The sequence below is a fragment of the Schistocerca gregaria genome, chromosome 5, assembly GCF_023897955.1.
Source record: "Schistocerca gregaria isolate iqSchGreg1 chromosome 5, iqSchGreg1.2, whole genome shotgun sequence".
Taxonomy (NCBI): Eukaryota; Metazoa; Arthropoda; class Insecta; order Orthoptera; family Acrididae; genus Schistocerca; species Schistocerca gregaria.
In genome coordinates this window covers 73,680,698-73,705,576 of record NC_064924.1, presented here as the reverse complement: position 1 = coordinate 73,705,576, position 24,879 = coordinate 73,680,698, and the positions used below count along the sequence as shown (strand labels likewise).

The 24,879-nt window shown below is 51.1% G+C and overlaps 21 non-coding genes across 21 annotated transcripts; all 21 read left to right on the top strand.

The window, feature by feature from the left end:
* The first annotated feature begins 455 nt into the window (after nucleotides 1-455).
* LOC126274266 (5S ribosomal RNA) lies at nucleotides 456-574 on the top strand. The gene has a single exon (XR_007550092.1). It is a non-coding gene; the product is annotated as a 5S ribosomal RNA (ribosomal RNA).
* Nucleotides 575-1,646: 1,072 nt separating this feature from the next.
* On the top strand, nucleotides 1,647-1,765 carry LOC126274193 (5S ribosomal RNA). The gene has a single exon (XR_007550020.1). It is a non-coding gene; the product is annotated as a 5S ribosomal RNA (ribosomal RNA).
* A 1,073-nt stretch (nucleotides 1,766-2,838) lies between these two features.
* On the top strand, nucleotides 2,839-2,957 carry LOC126274192 (5S ribosomal RNA). The gene has a single exon (XR_007550019.1). It is a non-coding gene; the product is annotated as a 5S ribosomal RNA (ribosomal RNA).
* Nucleotides 2,958-4,030: 1,073 nt separating this feature from the next.
* LOC126274191 (5S ribosomal RNA) lies at nucleotides 4,031-4,149 on the top strand. The gene has a single exon (XR_007550018.1). It is a non-coding gene; the product is annotated as a 5S ribosomal RNA (ribosomal RNA).
* A 1,083-nt stretch (nucleotides 4,150-5,232) lies between these two features.
* LOC126274190 (5S ribosomal RNA) lies at nucleotides 5,233-5,351 on the top strand. Its single transcript, XR_007550017.1, has one exon. It is a non-coding gene; the product is annotated as a 5S ribosomal RNA (ribosomal RNA).
* A 1,073-nt stretch (nucleotides 5,352-6,424) lies between these two features.
* LOC126274189 (5S ribosomal RNA) lies at nucleotides 6,425-6,543 on the top strand. Its single transcript, XR_007550016.1, has one exon. It is a non-coding gene; the product is annotated as a 5S ribosomal RNA (ribosomal RNA).
* Nucleotides 6,544-7,616: 1,073 nt separating this feature from the next.
* Nucleotides 7,617-7,735, top strand: LOC126274302 (5S ribosomal RNA). The gene has a single exon (XR_007550130.1). It is a non-coding gene; the product is annotated as a 5S ribosomal RNA (ribosomal RNA).
* Nucleotides 7,736-8,809: 1,074 nt separating this feature from the next.
* Nucleotides 8,810-8,928, top strand: LOC126274187 (5S ribosomal RNA). The gene has a single exon (XR_007550014.1). It is a non-coding gene; the product is annotated as a 5S ribosomal RNA (ribosomal RNA).
* Nucleotides 8,929-10,000: 1,072 nt separating this feature from the next.
* LOC126274283 (5S ribosomal RNA) lies at nucleotides 10,001-10,119 on the top strand. The gene has a single exon (XR_007550109.1). It is a non-coding gene; the product is annotated as a 5S ribosomal RNA (ribosomal RNA).
* Nucleotides 10,120-11,192: 1,073 nt separating this feature from the next.
* On the top strand, nucleotides 11,193-11,311 carry LOC126274186 (5S ribosomal RNA). Its single transcript, XR_007550013.1, has one exon. It is a non-coding gene; the product is annotated as a 5S ribosomal RNA (ribosomal RNA).
* A 1,074-nt stretch (nucleotides 11,312-12,385) lies between these two features.
* On the top strand, nucleotides 12,386-12,504 carry LOC126274554 (5S ribosomal RNA). Its single transcript, XR_007550172.1, has one exon. It is a non-coding gene; the product is annotated as a 5S ribosomal RNA (ribosomal RNA).
* Nucleotides 12,505-13,575: 1,071 nt separating this feature from the next.
* LOC126274243 (5S ribosomal RNA) lies at nucleotides 13,576-13,694 on the top strand. The gene has a single exon (XR_007550069.1). It is a non-coding gene; the product is annotated as a 5S ribosomal RNA (ribosomal RNA).
* A 1,081-nt stretch (nucleotides 13,695-14,775) lies between these two features.
* On the top strand, nucleotides 14,776-14,894 carry LOC126274198 (5S ribosomal RNA). Its single transcript, XR_007550025.1, has one exon. It is a non-coding gene; the product is annotated as a 5S ribosomal RNA (ribosomal RNA).
* Nucleotides 14,895-15,965: 1,071 nt separating this feature from the next.
* On the top strand, nucleotides 15,966-16,084 carry LOC126274056 (5S ribosomal RNA). Its single transcript, XR_007549886.1, has one exon. It is a non-coding gene; the product is annotated as a 5S ribosomal RNA (ribosomal RNA).
* A 1,072-nt stretch (nucleotides 16,085-17,156) lies between these two features.
* On the top strand, nucleotides 17,157-17,275 carry LOC126274242 (5S ribosomal RNA). Its single transcript, XR_007550068.1, has one exon. It is a non-coding gene; the product is annotated as a 5S ribosomal RNA (ribosomal RNA).
* A 1,201-nt stretch (nucleotides 17,276-18,476) lies between these two features.
* LOC126274117 (5S ribosomal RNA) lies at nucleotides 18,477-18,595 on the top strand. Its single transcript, XR_007549944.1, has one exon. It is a non-coding gene; the product is annotated as a 5S ribosomal RNA (ribosomal RNA).
* Nucleotides 18,596-19,666: 1,071 nt separating this feature from the next.
* LOC126274115 (5S ribosomal RNA) lies at nucleotides 19,667-19,785 on the top strand. Its single transcript, XR_007549942.1, has one exon. It is a non-coding gene; the product is annotated as a 5S ribosomal RNA (ribosomal RNA).
* A 1,091-nt stretch (nucleotides 19,786-20,876) lies between these two features.
* Nucleotides 20,877-20,995, top strand: LOC126274114 (5S ribosomal RNA). The gene has a single exon (XR_007549941.1). It is a non-coding gene; the product is annotated as a 5S ribosomal RNA (ribosomal RNA).
* Nucleotides 20,996-22,096: 1,101 nt separating this feature from the next.
* Nucleotides 22,097-22,215, top strand: LOC126274055 (5S ribosomal RNA). The gene has a single exon (XR_007549885.1). It is a non-coding gene; the product is annotated as a 5S ribosomal RNA (ribosomal RNA).
* Nucleotides 22,216-23,287: 1,072 nt separating this feature from the next.
* LOC126274185 (5S ribosomal RNA) lies at nucleotides 23,288-23,406 on the top strand. The gene has a single exon (XR_007550012.1). It is a non-coding gene; the product is annotated as a 5S ribosomal RNA (ribosomal RNA).
* A 1,071-nt stretch (nucleotides 23,407-24,477) lies between these two features.
* On the top strand, nucleotides 24,478-24,596 carry LOC126274280 (5S ribosomal RNA). The gene has a single exon (XR_007550106.1). It is a non-coding gene; the product is annotated as a 5S ribosomal RNA (ribosomal RNA).
* The last annotated feature ends 283 nt before the right edge of the window (nucleotides 24,597-24,879 follow it).

Sequence of the window (24,879 nt, the reverse complement as noted above, 5' to 3'; positions counted from 1 at the left end):
CACAGCGCTGCTCTAGTAGCTCCGAACGGCCGCACACGGCGCCTCGGACACGCCGGTCAGTCCGGCGCCAGTCTCGCAGATGTTTCTCGTGCTTGTGCTGTCATATGGACCACGACCCGAGCGGCAGCGAGCGGCAGTCGAGCAAAGTCGGGACAAGTCGGGAAGGAAGGGGACAGCCGAGAATGCACCGTGCGAATTACGCAAATATCTGGAAGCGCGACGCGTGTCAGGCAGGTGAGAACGCTTCCCTCGGTCCAGCAGGACACTGCCACACCCCGCGCAGTCCACCCGCCGCCCGGAAGACCTGCGCCGGATAACAATAAGAAGGTGCGTCTCCCGCGAGTGTCGAGGTGGAAGGACGTGCTTTGCGTCAAATGTGCCACCGAAAATGGCGATTGCGTGTATTGGGAGGAGGGGCGAAGCCTTCTTCTGGCGTGCGGCTACAGTATAAGGACGCCAACGGCCATACCATGTTGAATACACCGGTTCTCGCCCGATCACCGAAGTTAAGCAACATCGGGCCCTGTTAGTACTTGGATGGGTGACCGCCTGGGAACACCAGGTGCTGTTGGCTCTCTCTCTGCTTTTAAATTTTATTTCACTACACCTGCCAGCCCTCTTTTCATACAGACTCTCAGGTGCGACGAAGATGCTCCCACAAGCCTTTTAAACTACTGTATTAAACGTAAGATGCGAAATTACAGTAATGAACTCAGTTTGAGCAAGAATGCGCCAAGGAAGGGTGGTAGGAACTCCTTGAAAGTAACGAAACACTGCGAATCGACAGATGTGCACTTGAAATGCGTCAGAGCCTACTGTTTTGTAGGAGCGCTAACTTCCAAAAACTAAATAATTAAAAAAAAAACTAGAAAAACCGAAAATCAACTGTTCTGGTACGATCACGGACGATAAGCAACAACGCTAGTATTCGGATCGGTGACCGCCTGGGAAATCTGGAAAAGAGGGCTGGCAGGGGTAGCCAAAAAATGAAGACAGACAAAGTGTCTCTAGAAATAACAAGAGTATGACACGACAGGACTGTTCTGAAATACCCCAGGGCTTATAGTTTTGTAGCAGTGTACAATTGCAAATTTGTAAACAAAAATTTATCTTTCGCTGCTAGAAGAGATGGATGCTTTGTCGAACCGCCTGTGTCTTGTGTCCGTGTTTTCGCACCTTTTCACGGCACAGCACAGCGCTGCTCTAGTAGCTCCGAACGGCCGCACACGGCGCCTCGGACACGCCGGTCAGTCCGGCGCCAGTCTCGCAGATGTTTCTCGTGCTTGTGCTGTCATATGGACCACGACCCGAGCGGCAGCGAGCGGCAGTCGAGCAAAGTCGGGACAAGTCGGGAAGGAAGGGGACAGCCGAGAATGCACCGTGCGAATTACGCAAATATCTGGAAGCGCGACGCGTGTCAGGCAGGTGAGAACGCTTCCCTCGGTCCAGCAGGACACTGCCACACCCCGCGCAGTCCACCCGCCGCCCAGAAGACCTGCGCCGGATAACAATAAGAAGGTGCGTCTCCCGCGAGTGTCGAGGTGGAAGGACGTGCTTTGCGTCAAATGTGCCATCGAAAATGGCGATTGCGTGTATTGGGAGGAGGGGCGAAGCCTTCTTCTGGCGTGCGACTACAGTATAAGGACGCCAACGGCCATACCATGTTGAATACACCGGTTCTCGTCCGATCACCGAAGTTAAGCAACATCGGGCCCTGTTAGTACTTGGATGGGTGACCGCCTGGGAACACCAGGTGCTGTTGGCGCTCTCTCTCTGCTTTTAAATTTTATTTCACTACACCTGCCAGCCCTCTTTTCATACAGACTCTCAGGTGCGACAAAGATGCTCCCACAAGCCTTTTAAACTACTGTATTAAACGTAAGATGCGAAATTACAGTAATGAACTCAGTTTGAGCAAGAATGCGCCAAGGAAGGGTGGTAGGAACTCCTTGAAAGTAACGAAACACTGCGAATCGACAGATGTGCACTTGAAATGCGTCAGAGCCTACTGTTTTGTAGGAGCGCTAACTTCCAAAAACTAAATAATTAAATAAAAAACTAAAAAAACCGAAAATCAACTGTTCTGGTACGATCACGGACGATAAGCAACAACGCTAGTATTCGGATCGGTGACCGCCTGGGAAATCTGGAAAAGAGGGCTGGCAGGGGTAGCCAAAAAATGAAGACAGACAAAGTGTACTAGAAATAACAAGAGTATGACACGACAGGACTGTTCTGAAATACCCCAGGGCTTATAGTTTTGTAGCAGTGTACAATTGCAAATTTGTAAACAAAAATTTATCTTTCGCCGCTAGAAGAGATGGATGCTTTGTCGAACCGCCTGTGTCTTGTGTCCGTGTTTTCGCACCTTTTCACGGCACAGCACAGCGCTGCTCTAGTAGCTCCGAACGGCCGCACACGGCGCCTCGGACACGCCGGTCAGTCCGGCGCCAGTCTCGCAGATGTTTCTCGTGCTTGTGCTGTCATATGGACCACGACCCGAGCGGCAGCGAGCGGCAGTCGAGCAAAGTCGGGACAAGTCGGGAAGGAAGGGGACAGCCGAGAATGCACCGTGCGAATTACGCAAATATCTGGAAGCGCGACGCGTGTCAGGCAGGTGAGAACGCTTCCCTCGGTCCAGCAGGACACTGCCACACCCCGCGCAGTCCACCCGCCGCCCAGAAGACCTGCGCCGGATAACAATAAGAAGGTGCGTCTCCCGCGAGTGTCGAGGTGGAAGGACGTGCTTTGCGTCAAATGTGCCATCGAAAATGGCGATTGCGTGTATTGGGAGGAGGGGCGAAGCCTTCTTCTGGCGTGCGACTACAGTATAAGGACGCCAACGGCCATACCATGTTGAATACACCGGTTCTCGTCCGATCACCGAAGTTAAGCAACATCGGGCCCTGTTAGTACTTGGATGGGTGACCGCCTGGGAACACCAGGTGCTGTTGGCGCTCTCTCTCTGCTTTTAAATTTTATTTCACTACACCTGCCAGCCCTCTTTTCATACAGACTCTCAGGTGCGACAAAGATGCTCCCACAAGCCTTTTAAACTACTGTATTAAACGTAAGATGCGAAATTACAGTAATGAACTCAGTTTGAGCAAGAATGCGCCAAGGAAGGGTGGTAGGAACTCCTTGAAAGTAACGAAACACTGCGAATCGACAGATGTGCACTTGAAATGCGTCAGAGCCTACTGTTTTGTAGGAGCGCTAACTTCCAAAAACTAAATAATTAAATAAAAAACTAAAAAAACCGAAAATCAACTGTTCTGGTACGATCACGGACGATAAGCAACAACGCTAGTATTCGGATCGGTGACCGCCTGGGAAATCTGGAAAAGAGGGCTGGCAGGGGTAGCCAAAAAATGAAGACAGACAAAGTGTACTAGAAATAACAAGAGTATGACACGACAGGACTGTTCTGAAATACCCCAGGGCTTATAGTTTTGTAGCAGTGTACAATTGCAAATTTGTAAACAAAAATTTATCTTTCGCCGCTAGAAGAGATGGATGCTTTGTCGAACCGCCTGTGTCTTGTGTCCGTGTTTTCGCACCTTTTCACGGCACAGCACAGCGCTGCTCTAGTAGCTCCGAACGGCCGCACACGGCGCCTCGGACACGCCGGTCAGTCCGGCGCCAGTCTCGCAGATGTTTCTCGTGCTTGTGCTGTCATATGGACCACGACCCGAGCGGCAGCGAGCGGCAGTCGAGCAAAGTCGGGACAAGTCGGGAAGGAAGGGGACAGCCGAGAATGCACCGTGCGAATTACGCAAATATCTGGAAGCGCGACGCGTGTCAGGCAGGTGAGAACGCTTCCCTCGGTCCAGCAGGACACTGCCACTCCCCGCGCAGTCCACCCGCCGCCCGGAAGACCTGCGCCGGATAACAATAAGAAGGTGCGTCTCCCGCGAGTGTCGAGGTGGAAGGACGTGCTTTGCGTCAAATGTGCCACCGAAAATGGCGATTGCGTGTATTGGGAGGAGGGGCGAAGCCTTCTTCTGGCGTGCGGCTACAGTATAAGGACGCCAACGGCCATACCATGTTGAATACACCGGTTCTCGTCCGATCACCGAAGTTAAGCAACATCGGGCCCTGTTAGTACTTGGATGGGTGACCGCCTGGGAACACCAGGTGCTGTTGGCGCTCTCTCTCTGCTTTTAAATTTTATTTCACTACACCTGCCAGCCCTCTTTTCATACAGACTCTCAGGTGCGACAAAGATGCTCCCACAAGCATTTTAAACTACTGTATTAAACGTAAGATGCGAAATTACAGTAATGAACTCAGTTTGAGCAAGAATGCGCCAAGGAAGGGTGGTAGGAACTCCTTGAAAGTAACGAAACACTGCGAATCGACAGATGTGCACTTGAAATGCGTCAGAGCCTACTGTTTTGTAGGAGCGCTAATTTCCAAAAACTAAATAATTAAATAAAAAACTAAAAAAACCGAAAATCAACTGTTCTGGTACGATCACGGACGATAAGGAACAACGCTAGTATTCGGATCGGTGACCGCCTGGGAAATCTGGAAAAGAGGGCTGGCAGGGGTAGCCAAAAAATGAAGACAGACAAAGTGTACTAGAAATAACAAGAGTATGACACGACAGGACTGTTCTGAAATACCCCAGGGCTTATAGTTTTGTAGCAGTGTACAATTGCAAATTTGTAAACAAAAATTTATCTTTCGCCGCTAGAAGAGATGGATGCTTTGTCGAACCGCCTGTGTCTTGTGTCCGTGTTTTCGCACCTTTTCACGGCACGGCACAGCGCTGCTCTAGTAGCTCCGAACGGCCGCACACGGCGCCTCGGACACGCCGGTCAGTCCGGCGCCAGTCTCGCAGATGTTTCTCGTGCTTGTGCTGTCATATGGACCACGACCCGAGCGGCAGCGAGCGGCAGTCGAGCAAAGTCGGGACAAGTCGGGACAAGTCGGGAAGGAAGGGGACAGCCGAGAATGCACCGTGCGAATTACGCAAATATCTGGAAGCGCGACGCGTGTCAGGCAGGTGAGAACGCTTCCCTCGGTCCAGCAGGACACTGCCACACCCCGCGCAGTCCACCCGCCGCCCGGAAGACCTGCGCCGGATAACAATAAGAAGGTGCGTCTCCCGCGAGTGTCGAGGTGGAAGGACGTGCTTTGCGTCAAATGTGCCACCGAAAATGGCGATTGCGTGTATTGGGAGGAGGGGCGAAGCCTTCTTCTGGCGTGCGGCTACAGTATAAGGACGCCAACGGCCATACCATGTTGAATACACCGGTTCTCGTCCGATCACCGAAGTTAAGCAACATCGGGCCCTGTTAGTACTTGGATGGGTGACCGCCTGGGAACACCAGGTGCTGTTGGCGCTCTCTCTCTGCTTTTAAATTTTATTTCACTACACCTGCCAGCCCTCTTTTCATACAGACTCTCAGGTGCGACAAAGATGCTCCCACAAGCATTTTAAACTACTGTATTAAACGTAAGATGCGAAATTACAGTAATGAACTCAGTTTGAGCAAGAATGCGCCAAGGAAGGGTGGTAGGAACTCCTTGAAAGTAACGAAACACTGCGAATCGACAGATGTGCACTTGAAATGCGTCAGAGCCTACTGTTTTGTAGGAGCGCTAATTTCCAAAAACTAAATAATTAAATAAAAAACTAAAAAAACCGAAAATCAACTGTTCTGGTACGATCACGGACGATAAGTAACAACGCTAGTATTCGGATCGGTGACCGCCTGGGAAATCTGGAAAAGAGGGCTGGCAGGGGTAGCCAAAAAATGAAGACAGACAAAGTGTACTAGAAATAACAAGAGTATGACACGACAGGACTGTTCTGAAATACCCCAGGGCTTATAGTTTTGTAGCAGTGTACAATTGCAAATTTGTAAACAAAAATTTATCTTTCGCCGCTAGAAGAGATGGATGCTTTGTCGAACCGCCTGTGTCTTGTGTCCGTGTTTTCGCACCTTTTCACGGCACAGCACAGCGCTGCTCTAGTAGCTCCGAACGGCCGCACACGGCGCCTCGGACACGCCGGTCAGTCCGGCGCCAGTCTCGCAGATGTTTCTCGTGCTTGTGCTGTCATATGGACCACGACCCGAGCGGCAGCGAGCGGCAGTCGAGCAAAGTCGGGACAAGTCGGGAAGGAAGGGGACAGCCGAGAATGCACCGTGCGAATTACGCAAATATCTGGAAGCGCGACGCGTGTCAGGCAGGTGAGAACGCTTCCCTCGGTCCAGCAGGACACTGCCACACCCCGCGCAGTCCACCCGCCGCCCGGAAGACCTGCGCCGGATAACAATAAGAAGGTGCGTCTCCCGCGAGTGTCGAGGTGGAAGGACGTGCTTTGCGTCAAATGTGCCACCGAAAATGGCGATTGCGTGTATTGGGAGGAGGGGCGAAGCCTTCTTCTGGCGTGCGGCTACAGTATAAGGACGCCAACGGCCATACCATGTTGAATACACCGGTTCTCGTCCGATCACCGAAGTTAAGCAACATCGGGCCCTGTTAGTACTTGGATGGGTGACCGCCTGGGAACACCAGGTGCTGTTGGCGCTCTCTCTCTGCTTTTAAATTTTATTTCACTACACCTGCCAGCCCTCTTTTCATACAGACTCTCAGGTGCGACAAAGATGCTCCCACAAGCATTTTAAACTACTGTATTAAACGTAAGATGCGAAATTACAGTAATGAACTCAGTTTGAGCAAGAATGCGCCAAGGAAGGGTGGTAGGAACTCCTTGAAAGTAACGAAACACTGCGAATCGACAGATGTGCACTTGAAATGCGTCAGAGCCTACTGTTTTGTAGGAGCGCTAACTTCCAAAAACTAAATAATTAAATAAAAAACTAAAAAAACCGAAAATCAACTGTTCTGGTACGATCACGGACGATAAGCAACAACGCTAGTATTCGGATCGGTGACCGCCTGGGAAATCTGGAAAAGAGGGCTGGCAGGAGTAGCCAAAAAATGAAGACAGACAAAGTGTACTAGAAATAACAAGAGTATGACACGACAGGACTGTTCTGAAATACCCCAGGGCTTATAGTTTTGTAGCAGTGTACAATTGCAAATTTGTAAACAAAAATTTATGTTTCGCCGCTAGAAGAGATGGATGCTTTGTCGAACCGCCTGTGTCTTGTGTCCGTGTTTTCGCACCTTTTCACGGCACAGCACAGCGCTGCTCTAGTAGCTCCGAACGGCCGCACACGGCGCCTCGGACACGCCGGTCAGTCCAGCGCCAGTCTCGCAGATGTTTCTCGTGCTTGTGCTGTCATATGGACCACGACCCGAGCGGCAGCGAGCGGCAGTCAACCTAAGTCGGGACTAGTCGGGAAGGAAGGGGACAGCCGAGAATGCACCGTGCGAATTACGCAAATATCTGGAAGCGCGACGCGTGTCAGGCAGGTGAGAACGCTTCCCTCGGTCTAGCAGGACACTGCCACACCCCGCGCAGTCCACCCGCCGCCCGGAAGACCTGCGCCGGATAACAATAAGAAGGTGCGTCTCCCCCGAGTGTCGAGGTGGGAGGACGTGCTTTGCGTCAAATGTGCCACCGAAAATGGCGATTGCGTGTATTGGGAGGAGGGGCGAAGCCTTCTTCTGGCGTGCGGCTACAGTATAAGGACGCCAACGGCCATACCATGTTGAATACACCGGTTCTCGTCCGATCACCGAAGTTAAGCAACATCGGGCCCTGTTAGTACTTGGATGGGTGACCGCCTGGGAACACCAGTTGCTGTTGGCGCTCTCTCTCTGCTTTTAAATTTTATTTCACTATACCTGCCAGCCCTCTTTTCATACAGACTCTCAGGTGCGACAAAGATGCTCCCACAAGCCTTTTAAACTACTGTATTAAACGTAAGATGCGAAATTACAGTAATGAACTCAGTTTGAGCGAGAGTGCGCCAAGGAAGGGTGGTAGGAACTCCTTGAAAGTAACGAAACACTGCGAATCGACAGATGTGCACTTGAAATGCGTCAGAGCCTACTGTTTTGTAGGAGCGCTAACTTCCAAAAACTAAATAATTAAATAAAAAACTAAAAAAAACCGAAAATCAACTGTTCTGGTACGATCACGGACGATAAGCAACAACGCTAGTATTCGGATCGGTGACCGCCTGGGAAATCTGGAAAAGAGGGCTGGCAGGGGTAGCCAAAAAATGAAGACAGACAAAGTGTACTAGAAATAACAAGAGTATGACACGACAGGACTGTTCTGAAATACCCCAGGGCTTATAGTTTTGTAGCAGTGTACAATTGCAAATTTGTAAACAAAAATTTATGTTTCGCCGCTAGAAGAGATGGATGCTTTGTCGAACCGCCTGTGTCTTGTGTCCGTGTTTTCGCACCTTTTCACGGCACGGCACAGCGCTGCTCTAGTAGCTCCGAACGGTCGCACACGGCGCCTCGGACACGCCGGTCAGTCCGGCGCCAGTCCCGCAGATGTTTCTCGTGCTTGTGCTGTCATATGGACCACGACCCGAGCGGCAGCGAGCGGCAGTCGAGCAAAGTCGGGACAAGTCGGGAAGGAAGGGGACAGCCGAGAATGCACCGTGCGAATTACGCAAATATCTGGAAGCGCGACGCGTGTCAGGCAGGTGAGAACGCTTCCCTCGGTCCAGCAGGACACTGCCACACCCCGCGCAGTCCACCCGCCGCCCAGAAGACCTGCGCCGGATAACAATAAGAAGGTGCGTCTCCCGCGAGTGTCGAGGTGGAAGGACGTGCTTTGCGTCAAATGTGCCATCGAAAATGGCGATTGCGTGTATTGGGAGGAGGGGCGAAGCCTTCTTCTGGCGTGCGACTACAGTATAAGGACGCCAACGGCCATACCATGTTGAATACACCGGTTCTCGTCCGATCACCGAAGTTAAGCAACATCGGGCCCTGTTAGTACTTGGATGGGTGACCGCCTGGGAACACCAGGTGCTGTTGGCGCTCTCTCTCTGCTTTTAAATTTTATTTCACTACACCTGCCAGCCCTCTTTTCATACAGACTCTCAGGTGCGACAAAGATGCTCCCACAAGCCTTTTAAACTACTGTATTAAACGTAAGATGCGAAATTACAGTAATGAACTCAGTTTGAGCAAGAATGCGCCAAGGAAGGGTGGTAGGAACTCCTTGAAAGTAACGAAACACTGCGAATCGACAGATGTGCACTTGAAATGCGTCAGAGCCTACTGTTTTGTAGGAGCGCTAACTTCCAAAAACTAAATAATTAAATAAAAAACTAAAAAACCGAAAATCAACTGTTCTGGTACGATCACGGACGATAAGCAACAACGCTAGTATTCGGATCGGTGACCGCCTGGGAAATCTGGAAAAGAGGGCTGGCAGGGGTAGCCAAAAAATGAAGACAGACAAAGTGTACTAGAAATAACAAGAGTATGACACGACAGGACTGTTCTGAAATACCCCAGGGCTTATAGTTTTGTAGCAGTGTACAATTGCAAATTTGTAAACAAAAATTTATCTTTCGCCGCTAGAAGAGATGGATGCTTTGTCGAACCGCCTGTGTCTTGTGTCCGTGTTTTCGCACCTTTTCACGGCACAGCACAGCGCTGCTCTAGTAGCTCCGAACGGCCGCACACGGCGCCTCTGACACGCCGGTCAGTCCGGCGCCAGTCCCGCGGATGTTTCTCGTGCTTGTGCTGTCATATGGACCACGACCCGAGCGGCAGCGAGCGGCAGTCGAGCAAAGTCGGGACAAGTCGGGAAGGAAGGGGACAGCCGAGAATGCACCGTGCGAATTACGCAAATATCTGGAAGCGCGACGCGTGTCAGGCAGGTGAGAACGCTTCCCTCGGTCCAGCAGGACACTGCCACACCCCGCGCAGTCCACCCGCCGCCCGGAAGACCTGCGCCGGATAACAATAAGAAGGTGCGTCTCCCCCGAGTGTCGAGGTGGAAGGACGTGCTTTGCGTCAAATGTGCCACCGAAAATGGCGATTGCGTGTATTGGGAGGAGGGGCGAAGCCTTCTTCTGGCGTGCGGCTACAGTATAAGGACGCCAACGGCCATACCATGTTGAATACACCGGTTCTAGTCCGATCACCGAAGTTAAGCAACATCGGGCCCTGTTAGTACTTGGATGGGTGACCGCCTGGGAACACCAGGTGCTGTTGGCGCTCTCTCTCTGCTTTTAAATTTTATTTCACTACACCTGCCAGCCCTCTTTTCATACAGACTCTCAGGTGCGACAAAGATGCTCCCACAAGCCTTTTAAACTACTGTATTAAACTTAAGATGCGAAATTACAGTAATGAACTCAGTTTGAGCAAGAATGCGCCAAGGAAGGGTGGTAGGAACTCCTTGAAAGTAACGAAACACTGCGAATCGACAGATGTGCACTTGAAATGCGTCAGAGCCTACTGTTTTGTAGGAGCGCTAACTTCCAAAAACTAAATAATTAAATAAAAAACTAAAAAAACCGAAAATCAACTGTTCTGGTACGATCACGGACGATAAGCAACAACGCTAGTATTCGGATCGGTGACCGCCTGGGAAATCTGGAAAAGAGGGCTGGCAGGGGTAGCCAAAAAATGAAGACAGACAAAGTGTACTAGAAATAACAAGAGTATGACACGACAGGACTGTTCTGAAATACCCCAGGGCTTATAGTTTTGTAGCAGTGTACAATTGCAAATTTGTAAACAAAAATTTATCTTTCGCCGCTAGAAGAGATGGATGCTTTGTCGAACCGCCTGTGTCTTGTGTCCGTGTTTTCGCACCTTTTCACGGCACAGCACAGCGCTGCTCTAGTAGCTCCGAACGGCCGCACACGGCGCCTCGGACACGCCGGTCAGTCCGGCGCCAGTCTCGCAGATGTTTCTCGTGCTTGTGCTGTCATATGGACCACGACCCGAGCGGCAGCGAGCGGCAGTCGAGCAAAGTCGGGACAAGTCGGGAAGGAAGGGGACAGCCGAGAATGCACCGTGCGAATTACGCAAATATCTGGAAGCGCGACGCGTGTCAGGCAGGTGAGAACGCTTCCCTCGGTCCAGCAGGACACTGCCACACCCCGCGCAGGCCACCCGCCGCCCGGAAGACCTGCGCCGGATAACAATAAGAAGGTGCGTCTCCCGCGAGTGTCGAGGTGGAAGGACGTGCTTTGCGTCAAATGTGCCACCGAAAATGGCGATTGCGTGTATTGGGAGGAGGGGCGAAGCCTTCTTCTGGCGTGCGGCTACAGTATAAGGACGCCAACGGCCATACCATGTTGAATACACCGGTTCTCGTCCGATCACCGAAGTTAAGCAACATCGGGCCCTGTTAGTACTTGGATGGGTGACCGCCTGGGAACACCAGGTGCTGTTGGCGCTCTCTCTCTCTGCTTTTAAATTTTATTTCACTACACCTGCCAGCCCTCTTTTCATACAGACTCTCAGGTGCGACAAAGATGCTCCCACAAGCCTTTTAAACTACTGTATTAAACGTAAGATGCGAAATTACAGTAATGAACTCAGTTTGAGCAAGAATGCGCCAAGGAAGGGTGGTAGGAACTCCTTGAAAGTAACGAAACACTGCGAATCGACAGATGTGCACTTGAAATGCGTCAGAGCCTACTGTTTTGTAGGAGCGCTAACTTCCAAAAACTAAATAATTAAATAAAAAACTAAAAAACCGAAAATCAACTGTTCTGGTACGATCACGGACGATAAGCAACAACGCTAGTATTCGGTTCGGTGACCGCCTGGGAAATCTGGAAAAGAGGGCTGGCAGGGGTAGCCAAAAAATGAAGACAGACAAAGTGTACTAGAAATAACAAGAGTATGACACGACAGGACTGTTCTGAAATACCCCAGGGCTTATAGTTTTGTAGCAGTGTACAATTGCAAATTTGTAAACAAAAATTTATCTTTCGCCGCTAGAAGAGATGGATGCTTTGTCGAACCGCCTGTGTCTTGTGTCCGTGTTTTCGCACCTTTTCACGGCACAGCACAGCGCTGCTCTAGTAGCTCCGAACGGCCGCACACGGCGCCTCGGACACGCCGGTCAGTCCAGCGCCAGTCTCGCAGATGTTTCTCGTGCTTGTGCTGTCATATGGACCACGACCCGAGCGGCAGCGAGCGGCAGTCGAGCAAAGTCGGGCCAAGTCGGGACGGAAGGGGACAGCCGAGAATGCATCGTGCGAATTACGCAAATATCTGGAAGCGCGACGCGTGTCAGGCAGGTGAGAACGCTTCCCTCGGTCCAGCAGGACACTGCCACACCCCGCGCAGTCCACCCGCCGCCCGGAAGACCTGCGCCGGATAACAATAAGAAGATGCGTCTCCCGCGAGTGTCGAGGTGGAAGGACGTGCTTTGCGTCAAATGTGCCACCGAAAATGGCGATTGCGTGTATTGGGAGGAGAGGCGAAGCCTTCTTCTGGCGTGCGGCTACAGTATAAGGACGCCAACGGCCATACCATGTTGAATACACCGGTTCTCGTCCGATCACCGAAGTTAAGCAACATCGGGCCCGGTTAGTACTTGGATGGGTGACCGCCTGGGAACACCGGGTGCTGTTGGCTCTCTCTCTGCTTTTAAATTTTATTTCACTACACCTGCCAGCCCTCTTTTCATACAGACTCTCAGGTGCGACAAAGATGCTCCCACAAGCCTTTTAAACTACTGTACTAAACGTAAGATGCGAAATTACAGTAATGAACTCAGTTTGAGCAAGAATGCGCCAAGGAAGGGTGGTAGGAACTCCTTGAAAGTAACGAAACACTGCGAATCGACAGATGTGCACTTGAAATGCGTCAGAGCCTACTGTTTTGTAGGAGCGCTAACTTCCAAAAACTAAATAATTAAATAAAAAACTAAAAAAACCGAAAATCAACTGTTCTGGTACGATCAAGGACGATAAGCAACAACGCTAGTATTCGGATCGGTGACCGCCTGGGAAATCTGGAAAAGAGGGCTGGCAGGGGTAGCCAAAAAATGAAGACAGACAAAGTGTACTAGAAATAACAAGAGTATGACACGACAGGACTGTTCTGAAATACCCCAGGGCTTATAGTTTTGTAGCAGTGTACAATTGCAAATTTGTAAACAAAAATTTATCTTTCGCCGCTAGAAGAGATGGATGCTTTGTCGAACCGCCTGTGTCTTGTGTCCGTGTTTTCGCACCTTTTCACGGCACAGCACAGCGCTGCTCTAGTAGCTCCGAACGGCCGCACACGGCGCCTCGGACACGCCGGTCAGTCCAGCGCCAGTCTCGCAGATGTTTCTCGTGCTTGTGCTGTCATATGGACCACGACCCGAGCGGCAGCGAGCGGCAGTCGAGCAAAGTCGGGACAAGTCGGGAAGGAAGGGGACAGCCGAGAATGCACCGTGCGAATTACGCAAATATCTGGAAGCGCGACGCGTGTCAGGCAGGTGAGAACGCTTCCCTCGGTCCAGCAGGACACTGCCACACCCCGCGCAGTCCACCCGCCGCCCGGAAGACCTGCGCCGGATAACAATAAGAAGGTGCGTCTCCCGCGAGTGTCGAGGTGGAAGGACGTGCTTTGCGTCAAATGTGCCACCGAAAATGGCGATTGCGTGTATTGGGAGGAGGGGCGAAGCCTTCTTCTGGCGTGCGGCTACAGTATAAGGACGCCAACGGCCATACCATGTTGAATACATCGGTTCTCGTCCGATCACCGAAGTTAAGCAACATCGGGCCCTGTTAGTACTTGGATGGGTGACCGCCTGGGAACACCAGGTGCTGTTGGCTCTCTCTCTGCTTTTAAATTTTATTTCACTACACCTGCCAGCCCTCTTTTCATACAGACTCTAAGGTGCGACAAAGATGCTCCCACAAGCATTTTAAACTACTGTATTAAACGTAAGATGCGAAATTACAGTAATGAACTCAGTTTGAGCAAGAATGCGCCAAGGAAGGGTGGTAGGAACTCCTTGAAAGTAACGAAACACTGCGAATCGACAGATGTGCACTTGAAATGCGTCAGAGCCTACTGTTTTGTAGGAGCGCTAACTTCCAAAAACTAAATAATTAAATAAAAAACTAAAAAAACCGAAAATCAACTGTTCTGGTACGATCACGGACGATAAGCAACAACGCTAGTATTCGGATCGGTGACCGCCTGGGAAATCTGGAAAAGAGGGCTGGCAGGGGTAGCCAAAAAATGAAGACAGACAAAGTGTACTAGAAATAACAAGAGTATGACACGACAGGACTGTTCTGAAATACCCCAGGGCTTATAGTTTTGTAGCAGTGTACAATTGCAAATTTGTAAACAAAAATTTATCTTTCGCCGCTAGAAGAGATGGATGCTTTGTCGAACCGCCTGTGTCTTGTGTCCGTGTTTTCGCACCTTTTCACGGCACAGCACAGCGCTGCTCTAGTAGCTCCGAACGGCCGCACACGGCGCCTCGGACACGCCGGTCAGTCCGGCGCCAGTCTCGCAGATGTTTCTCGTGCTTGTGCTGTCATATGGACCACGACCCGAGCGGCAGCGAGCGGCAGTCGAGCAAAGTCGGGACAAGTCGGGACAAGTCGGGACGGAAGGGGACAGCCGAGAATGCACCGTGCGAATTACGCAAATATCTGGAAGCGCGACGCGTGTCAGGCAGGTGAGAACGCTTCCCTCGGTCCAGCAGGACACTGCCACACCCCGCGCAGTCCACCCGCCGCCCGGAAGACCTGCGCCGGATAACAATAAGAAGGTGCGTCTCCCGCGAGTGTCGAGGTGGAAGGACGTGCTTTGCGTCAAATGTGCCACCGAAAATGGCGATTGCGTGTATTGGGAGGAGGGGCGAAGCCTTCTTCTGGCGTGCGGCTACAGTATAAGGACGCCAACGGCCATACCATGTTGAATACACCGGTTCTCGTCCGATCACCGAAGTTAAGCAACATCGGGCCCTGTTAGTACTTGGATGGGTGACCGCCTGGGAACATCAGGTGCTGTTGGCTCTCTCTCTGCTTTTAAATTTTATTTCACTACACCTGCCAGCCCTCTTTTCATACAGACTCTCAGGTGCGACAAAGGTGCTCCCACAAGCCTTTTAAACTACTGTATTAAACGTTAGATGCGAAATTACAGTAATGAACTCAGTTTGAGCAAGAATGCGCCAAGGAAGGGTGGTAGGAACTCCTTGAAAGTAACGAAACACAGCGAATCGACAGATGTGCACTTGAAATGCGTCAGAGCCTACTGTTTTGTAGGAGCGCTAACTTCCAAAAACTAAATAATTAAATAAAAAACTAAAAAAACCGAAAATCAACTGTTCTGGTACGATCACGGACGATAAGCAACAACGCTAGTATTCGGATCGGTGACCGCCTGGGAAATCTGGAAAAGAGGGCTGGCAGGGGTAGCCAAAAAATGAAGACAGACAAAGTGTACTAGAAATAACAAGAGTATGACACGACAGGACTGTTCTGAAATACCCCAGGGCTTATAGTTTTGTAGCAGTGTACAATTTCAAATTTGTAAACAAAAATTTATCTTTCGCCGCTAGAAGAGATGGATGCTTTGTCGAACCGCCTGTGTCTTGTGTCCGTGTTTTCGCACCTTTTCACGGCACAGCACAGCGCTGCTCTAGTAGCTCCGAACGGCCGCACACGGCGCCTCGGACACGCCGGTCAGTCCGGCGCCAGTCTCGCAGATGTTTCTCGTGCTTGTGCTGTCATATGGACCACGACCCGAGCGGCAGCGAGCGGCAGTCGAGCAAAGTCGGGCCAAGTCGGGACGGAAGGGGACAGCCGAGAATGCACCGTGCGAATTACGCAAATATCTGGAAGCGCGACGCGTGTCAGGCAGGTGAGAACGCTTCCCTCGGTCCAGCAGGACACTGCCACACCCCGCGCAGTCCACCCGCCGCCCGGAAGACCTGCGCCGGATAACAATAAGAAGGTGCGTCTCCCGCGAGTGTCGAGGTGGAAGGACGTGCTTTGCGTCAAATGTGCCACCGAAAATGGCGATTGCGTGTATTGGGAGGAGGGGCGAAGCCTTCTTCTGGCGTGCGGCTACAGTATAAGGACGCCAACGGCCATACCATGTTGAATACACCGGTTCTCGTCCGATCACCGAAGTTAAGCAACATCAGGCCCGGTTAGTACTTGGATGGGTGACCGCCTGGGAACACCAGGTGCTGTTGGCTCTCTCTCTGCTTTTAAATTTTATTTCACTACACCTGCCAGCCCTCTTTTCATACAGACTCTCAGGTGCGACAAAGATGCTCCCACAAGCCTTTTAAACTACTGTATTAAACGTAAGATGCGAAATTACAGTAATGAACTCAGTTTGAGCAAGAATGCGCCAAGGAAGGGTGGTAGGAACTCCTTGAAAGTAACGAAACACTGCGAATCGACAGATGTGCACTTGAAATGCGTCAGAGCCTACTGTTTTGTAGGAGCGCTAACTTCCAAAAACTAAATAATTAAATAAAAAACTAAAAAAACCGAAAATCAACTGTTCTGGTACGATCACGGACGATAAGCAACAACGCTAGTATTCGGATCGGTGACCGCCTGGGAAATCTGGAAAAGAGGGCTGGCAGGGGTAGCCAAAAAATGAAGACAGACAAAGTGTCTCTAGAAATAACAAGAGTATGACACGACAGGACTGTTCTGAAATACCCCAGGGCTTATAGTTTTGTAGCAGTGTACAATTGCAAATTTGTAAACAAAAATTTATCTTTCGCCGCTAGAAGAGATGGATGCTTTGTCGAACCGCCTGTGTCTTGTGTCCGTGTTTTCGCACCTTTTCACGGCACAGCACAGCGCTGCTCTAGTAGCTCCGAACGGCCGCACACGGCGCCTCGGACACGCCGGTCAGTCCGGCGCCAGTCTCGCAGATGTTTCTCGTGCTTGTGCTGTCATATGGACCACGACCCGAGCGGCAGCGAGCGGCAGTCGAGCAAAGTCGGGACAAGTCGGGAAGGAAGGGGACAGCCGAGAATGCACCGTGCGAATTACGCAAATATCTGGAAGCGCGACGCGTGTCAGGCAGGTGAGAACGCTTCCCTCGGTCCAGCAGGACACTGCCACACCCCGCGCAGTCCACCCGCCGCCCGGAAGACCTGCGCCGGATAACAATAAGAAGGTGCGTCTCCCGCGAGTGTCGAGGTGGAAGGACGTGCTTTGCGTCAAATGTGCCACCGAAAATGGCGATTGCGTGTATTGGGAGGAGGGGCGAAGCCTTCTTCTGGCGTGCGGCTACAGTATAAGGACGCCAACGGCCATACCATGTTGAATACATCGGTTCTCGTCCGATCACCGAAGTTAAGCAACATCGGGCCCTGTTAGTACTTGGATGGGTGACCGCCTGGGAACACCAGGTGCTGTTGGCTCTCTCTCTGCTTTTAAATTTTATTTCACTACACCTGCCAGCCCTCTTTTCATACAGACTCTAAGGTGCGACAAAGATGCTCCCACAAGCATTTTAAACTACTGTATTAAACGTAAGATGCGAAATTACAGTAATGAACTCAGTTTGAGCAAGAATGCGCCAAGGAAGGGTGGTAGGAACTCCTTGAAAGTAACGAAACACTGCGAATCGACAGATGTGCACTTGAAATGCGTCAGAGCCTACTGTTTTGTAGGAGCGCTAACTTCCAAAAACTAAATAATTAAATAAAAAACTAAAAAAACCGAAAATCAACTGTTCTGGTACGATCACGGACGATAAGCAACAACGCTAGTATTCGGATCGGTGACCGCCTGGGAAATCTGGAAAAGAGGGCTGGCAGGGGTAGCCAAAAAATGAAGACAGACAAAGTGTACTAGAAATAACAAGAGTATGACACGACAGGACTGTTCTGAAATACCCCAGGGCTTATAGTTTTGTAGCAGTGTACAATTGCAAATTTGTAAACAAAAATTTATCTTTCGCCGCTAGAAGAGATGGATGCTTTGTCGAACCGCCTGTGTCTTGTGTCCGTGTTTTCGCACCTTTTCACGGCACAGCACAGCGCTGCTCTAGTAGCTCCGAACGGCCGCACACGGCGCCTCGGACACGCCGGTCAGTCCGGCGCCAGTCTCGCAGATGTTTCTCGTGCTTGTGCTGTCATATGGACCACGACCCGAGCGGCAGCGAGCGGCAGTCGAGCAAAGTCGGGACAAGTCGGGACAAGTCGGGACAAGTCGGGACAAGTCGGGACAAGTCGGGACAAGTCGGGACAAGTCGGGACAAGTCGGGACAAGTCGGGACAAGTCGGGACAAGTCGGGACAAGTCGGGACAAGTCGGGACAAGTCGGGACGGAAGGGGACAGCCGAGAATGCACCGTGCGAATTACGCAAATATCTGGAAGCGCGACGCGTGTCAGGCAGGTGAGAACGCTTCCCTCGGTCCAGCAGGACACTGCCACACCCCGCGCAGTCCACCCGCCGCCCGGAAGACCTGCGCCGGATAACAATAAGAAGGTGCGTCTCCCGCGAGTGTCGAGGTGGAAGGACGTGCTTTGCGTCAAATGTGCCACCGAAAATGGCGATTGCGTGTATTGGGAGGAGGGGCGAAGCCTTCTTCTGGCGTGCGGCTACAGTATAAGGACGCCAACGGCCATACCATGTTGAATACACCGGTTCTCGTCCGATCACCGAAGTTAAGCAACATCGGGCCCTGTTAGTACTTGGATGGGTGACCGCCTGGGAACACCAGGTGCTGTTGGCTCTCTCTCTGCTTTTAAATTTTATTTCACTACACCTGCCAGCCCTCTTTTCATACAGACTCTCAGGTGCGACAAAGGTGCTCCCACAAGCCTTTTAAACTACTGTATTAAACGTTAGATGCGAAATTACAGTAATGAACTCAGTTTGAGCAAGAATGCGCCAAGGAAGGGTGGTAGGAACTCCTTGAAAGTAACGAAACACAGCGAATCGACAGATGTGCACTTGAAATGCGTCAGAGCCTACTGTTTTGTAGGAGCGCTAACTTCCAAAAACTAAATAATTAAATAAAAAACTAAAAAAACCGAAAATCAACTGTTCTGGTACGATCACGGACGATAAGCAACAACGCTAGTATTCGGATCGGTGACCGCCTGGGAAATCTGGAAAAGAGGGCTGGCAGGGGTAGCCAAAAAATGAAGACAGACAAAGTGTACTAGAAATAACAAGAGTATGACACGACAGGACTGTTCTGAAATACCCCAGGGCTTATAGTTTTGTAGCAGTGTACAATTTCAAATTTGTAAACAAAAATTTATCTTTCGCCGCTAGAAGAGATGGATGCTTTGTCGAACCGCCTGTGTCTTGTGTCCGTGTTTTCGCACCTTTTCACGGCACAGCACAGCGCTGCTCTAGTAGCTCCGAACGGCCGCACACGGCGCCTCGGACACGCCGGTCAGTCCGGCGCCAGTCTCGCAGATGTTTCTCGTGCTTGTGCTGTCATATGGACCACGACCCGAGCGGCAGCGAGCGGCAGTCGAGCAAAGTCGGGCCAAGTCGGGACGGAAGGGGACAGCCGAGAATGCACCGTGCGAATTACGCAAATATCTGGAAGCGCGACGCGTGTCAGGCAGGTGAGAACGCTTCCCTCGGTCCAGCAGGACACTGCCACACCCCGCGCAGTCCACCCGCCGCCCGGAAGACCTGCGCCGGATAACAATAAGAAGGTGCGTCTCCCGCGCGTGTGGAGGTGGACGGACGTGCTTTGCGTCAAATGTGCCACCGAAAATGGCGATTGCGTGTATTGGGAGGAGGGGCGAAGCCTTCTTCTGGCGTGCGGCTACAGTATAAGGACGCCAACGGCCATACCATGTTGAATACACCGGTTCTCGTCCGATCACCGAAGTTAAGCAACATCGGGCCCTGTTAGTACTTGGATGGGTGACCGCCTGGGAACACCAGGTGCTGTTGGCTCTCTCTCTGCTTTTAAATTTTATTTCACTACACCTGCCAGCCCTCTTTTCATACAGACTCTAAGGTGCGACAAAGATGCTCCCACAAGCATTTTAAACTACTGTATTAAACGTAAGATGCGAAATTACAGTAATGAACTCAGTTTGAGCAAGAATGCGCCAAGGAAGGGTGGTAGGAACTCCTTGAAAGTAACGAAACACTGCGAATCGACAGATGTGCACTTGAAATGCGTCAGAGCCTACTGTTTTGTAGGAGCGCTAACTTCCAAAAACTAAATAATTAAATAAAAAACTAAAAAAACCGAAAATCAACTGTTCTGGTACGATCACGGACGATAAGCAACAACGCTAGTATTCGGATCGGTGACCGCCTGGGAAATCTGGAAAAGAGGGCTGGCAGGAGTAGCCAAAAAATGAAGACAGACAAAGTGTACTAGAAATAACAAGAGTATGACACGACAGGACTGTTCTGAAATACCCCAGGGCTTATAGTTTTGTAGCAGTGTACAATTGCAAATTTGTAAACAAAAATTTATCTTTCGCCGCTAGAAGAGATGGATGCTTTGTCGAACCGCCTGTGTCTTGTGTCCGTGTTTTCGCACCTTTTCACGGCACAGCACAGCGCTGCTCTAGTAGCTCCGAACGGCCGCACACGGCGCCTCGGACACGCCGGTCAGTCCGGCGCCAGTCTCGCAGATGTTTCTCGTGCTTGTGCTGTCATATGGACCACGACCCGAGCGGCAGCGAGCGGCAGTCGAGCAAAGTCGGGCCAAGTCGGGCCAAATCGGGCCAAGTCGGGACGGAAGGGGACAGCCGAGAATGCACCGTGCGAATTACGCAAATATCTGGAAGCGCGACGCGTGTCAGGCAGGTGAGAACGCTTCCCTCGGTCCAGCAGGACACTGCCACACCCCGCGCAGTCCACCCGCCGCCCGGAAGACCTGCGCCGGATAACAATAGGAAGGTGCGTCTCCCGCGCGTGTGGAGGTGGAAGGACGTGCTTTGCGTCAAATGTGCCACCGAAAATGGCGATTGCGTGTATTGGGAGGAGGGGCGAAGCCTTCTTCTGGCGTGCGGCTACAGTATAAGGACGCCAACGGCCATACCATGTTGAATACACCGGTTCTCGTCCGATCACCGAAGTTAAGCAACATCGGGCCCTGTTAGTACTTGGATGGGTGACCGCCTGGGAACACCAGGTGCTGTTGGCTCTCTCTCTGCTTTTAAATTTTATTTCACTACACCTGCCAGCCCTCTTTTCATACAGACTCTAAGGTGCGACAAAGATGCTCCCACAAGCATTTTAAACTACTGTATTAAACGTAAGATGCGAAATTACAGTAATGAACTCAGTTTGAGCAAGAATGCGCCAAGGAAGGGTGGTAGGAACTCCTTGAAAGTAACGAAACACTGCGAATCGACAGATGTGCACTTGAAATGCGTCAGAGCCTACTATTTTGTAGGAGCGCTAACTTCCAAAAACTAAATAATTAAATAAAAAACTAAAAAAACCGAAAATCAACTGTTCTGGTACGATCACGGACGATAAGCAACAACGCTAGTATTCGGATCGGTGACCGCCTGGGAAATCTGGAAAAGAGGGCTGGCAGGAGTAGCCAAAAAATGAAGACAGACAAAGTGTACTAGAAATAACAAGAGTATGACACGACAGGACTGTTCTGAAATACCCCAGGGCTTATAGTTTTGTAGCAGTGTACAATTTCAAATTTGTAAACAAAAATTTATCTTTCGCCGCTAGAAGAGATGGATGCTTTGTCGAACCGCCTGTGTCTTGTGTCCGTGTTTTCGCACCTTTTCACGGCACAGCACAGCGCTGCTCTAGTAGCTCCGAACGGCCGCACACGGCGCCTCGGACACGCCGGTCAGTCCGGCGCCAGTCTCGCAGATGTTTCTCGTGCTTGTGCTGTCATATGGACCACGACCCGAGCGGCAGCGAGCGGCAGTCGAGCAAAGTCGGGCCAAGTCGGGCCAAATCGGGCCAAATCGGGCCAAGTCGGGACGGAAGGGGACAGCCGAGAATGCACCGTGCGAATTACGCAAATATCTGGAAGCGCGACGCGTGTCAGGCAGGTGAGAACGCTTCCCTCGGTCCAGCAGGACACTGCCACACCCCGCGCAGTCCACCCGCCGCCCGGAAGACCTGCGCCGGATAACAATAAGAAGGTGCGTCTCCCGCGAGTGTCGAGGTGGAAGGACGTGCTTTGCGTCAAATGTGCCACCGAAAATGGCGATTGCGTGTATTGGGAGGAGGGGCGAAGCCGCCTTCTGGCGTGCGGCTACAGTATAAGGACGCCAACGGCCATACCATGTTGAATACACCGGTTCTCGTCCGATCACCGAAGTTAAGCAACATCAGGCCCGGTTAGTACTTGGATGGGTGACCGCCTGGGAACACCAGGTGCTGTTGGCTCTCTCTCTGCTTTTAAATTTTATTTCACTACACCTGCCAGCCCTCTTTTCATACAGACTCTCAGGTGCGACAAAGATGCTCCCACAAGCCTTTTAAACTACTGTATTAAACGTAAGATGCGAAATTACAGTAATGAACTCAGTTTGAGCAAGAATGCGCCAAGGAAGGGTGGTAGGAACTCCTTGAAAGTAACGAAACACTGCGAATCGACAGATGTGCACTTGAAATGCGTCAGAGCCTACTGTTTTGTAGGAGCGCTAACTTCCAAAAACTAAATAATTAAATAAAAAACTAAAAAAACCGAAAATCAACTGTTCTGGTACGATCACGGACGATAAGCAACAACGCTAGTATTCGGATCGGTGACCGCCTGGGAAATCTGGAAAAGAGGGCTGGCAGGGGTAGCCAAAAAATGAAGACAGACAAAGTGTCTCTAGAAATAACAAGAGTATGACACGACAGGACTGTTCTGAAATACCCCAGGGCTTATAGTTTTGTAGCAGTGTACAATTGCAAATTTGTAAACAAAAATTTATCTTTCGCCGCTAGAAGAGATGGATGCTTTGTCGAACCGCCTGTGTCTTTTGTCCGTGTTTTCGCACCTTTTCACGGCACAGCACAGCACTGCTCTAGTAGCTCCGAACGGCCGCACACGGCGCCTCGGACACGCCGGTCAGTCCGGCGCCAGTCTCGCAGATGTTTCTCGTGCTTGTGCTGTCATATGGACCACGACCCGAGCGGCAGCGAGCGGCAGTCGAGCAAAGTCGGGACAAGTCGGGAAGGAAGGGGACAGCCGAGAATGCACCGTGCGAATTACGCAAATATCTGGAAGCGCGACGCGTGTCAGGCAGGTGAGAACGCTTCCCTCGGTCCAGCAGGATACTGCCACACCCCGCGCAGTCCACCCGCCGCCCGGAAGACCTGCGCCGGATAACAATAAGAAGGTGCGTCTCCCGCGAGTGTCGAGGTGGAAGGGCGTGCTTTGCGTCAAATGTGCCACCGAAAATGGCGATTGCGTGTATTGGGAGGAGGGGCGAAGCCTTCTTCTGGCGTGCGGCTACAGTATAAGGACGCCAACGGCCATACCATGTTGAATACACCGGTTCTCGTCCGATCACCGAAGTTAAGCAACATCGGGCCCTGTTAGTACTTGGATGGGTGACCGCCTGGGAACACCAGGTGCTGTTGGCGCTCTCTCTCTGCTTTTAAATTTTATTTCACTACACCTGCCAGCCCTCTTTTCATACAGACTCTCAGGTGCGACAAAGATGCTCCCACAAGCATTTTAAACTACTGTATTAAACGTAAGATGCGAAATTACAGTAATGAACTCAGTTTGAGCAAGAATGCGCCAAGGAAGGGTGGTAGGAACTCCTTGAAAGTAACGAAACACTGCGAATCGACAGATGTGCACTTGAAATGCGTCAGAGCCTAGTGTTTTGTAGGAGCGCTAACTTCCAAAAACTAAATAATTAAATAAACTAAAAAAACCGAAAATCAACTGTTCTGGTACGATCACGGACGATAAGCAACAACGCTAGTATTCGGATCGGTGACCGCCTGGGAAATCTGGAAAAGAGGGCTGGCAGGGGTAGCCAAAAAATGAAGACAGACAAAGTGTCTCTAGAAATAACAAGAGTATGACACGACAGGACTGTTCTGAAATACCCCAGGGCTTATAGTTTTGTAGCAGTGTACAATTGCAAATTTGTAAACAAAAATTTATCTTTCGCCGCTAGAAGAGATGGATGCTTTGTCGAACCGCCTGTGTCTTGTGTCCGTGTTTTCGCACCTTTTCACGGCACAGCACAGCGCTGCTCTAGTAGCTCCGAACGGCCGCACACGGCGCCTCGGACACGCCGGTCAGTCCGGCGCCAGTCTCGCAGATGTTTCTCGTGCTTGTGCTGTCATATGGACCACGACCCGAGCGGCAGCGAGCGGCAGTCGAGCAAAGTCGGGACAAGTCGGGAAGGAAGGGGACAGCCGAGAATGCACCGTGCGAATTACGCAAATATCTGGAAGCGCGACGCGTGTCAGGCAGGTGAGAACGCTTCCCTCGGTCCAGCAGGACACTGCCACACCCCGCGCAGTCCACCCGCCGCCCGGAAGACCTGCGCCGGATAACAATAAGAAGGTGCGTCTCCCGCGAGTGTCGAGGTGGAAGGACGTGCTTTGCGTCAAATGTGCCACCGAAAATGGCGATTGCGTGTATTGGGAGGAGGGGCGAAGCCTTCTTCTGGCGTGCGGCTACAGTATAAGGACGCCAACGGCCATACCATGTTGAATACACCGGTTCTCGTCCGATCACCGAAGTTAAGCAACATCGGGCCCTGTTAGTACTTGGATGAGTGACCGCCTGGGAACACCAGGTGCTGTTGGCTCTCTCTCTGCTTTTAAATTTTATTTCACTACACCTGCCAGCCCTCTTTTCATACAGACTCTCAGGTGCGACAAAGATGCTCCCACAAGCCTTTTAAACTACTGTATTAAACGTAAGATGCGAAATTACAGTAATGAACTCAGTTTGAGCAAGAATGCGCCAAGGAAGGGTGGTAGGAACTCCTTGAAAGTAACGAAACACTGCGAATCGACAGATGTGCACTTGAAATGCGTCAGAGCCTACTGTTTTGTAGGAGCGCTAACTTCCAAAAACTAAATAATTAA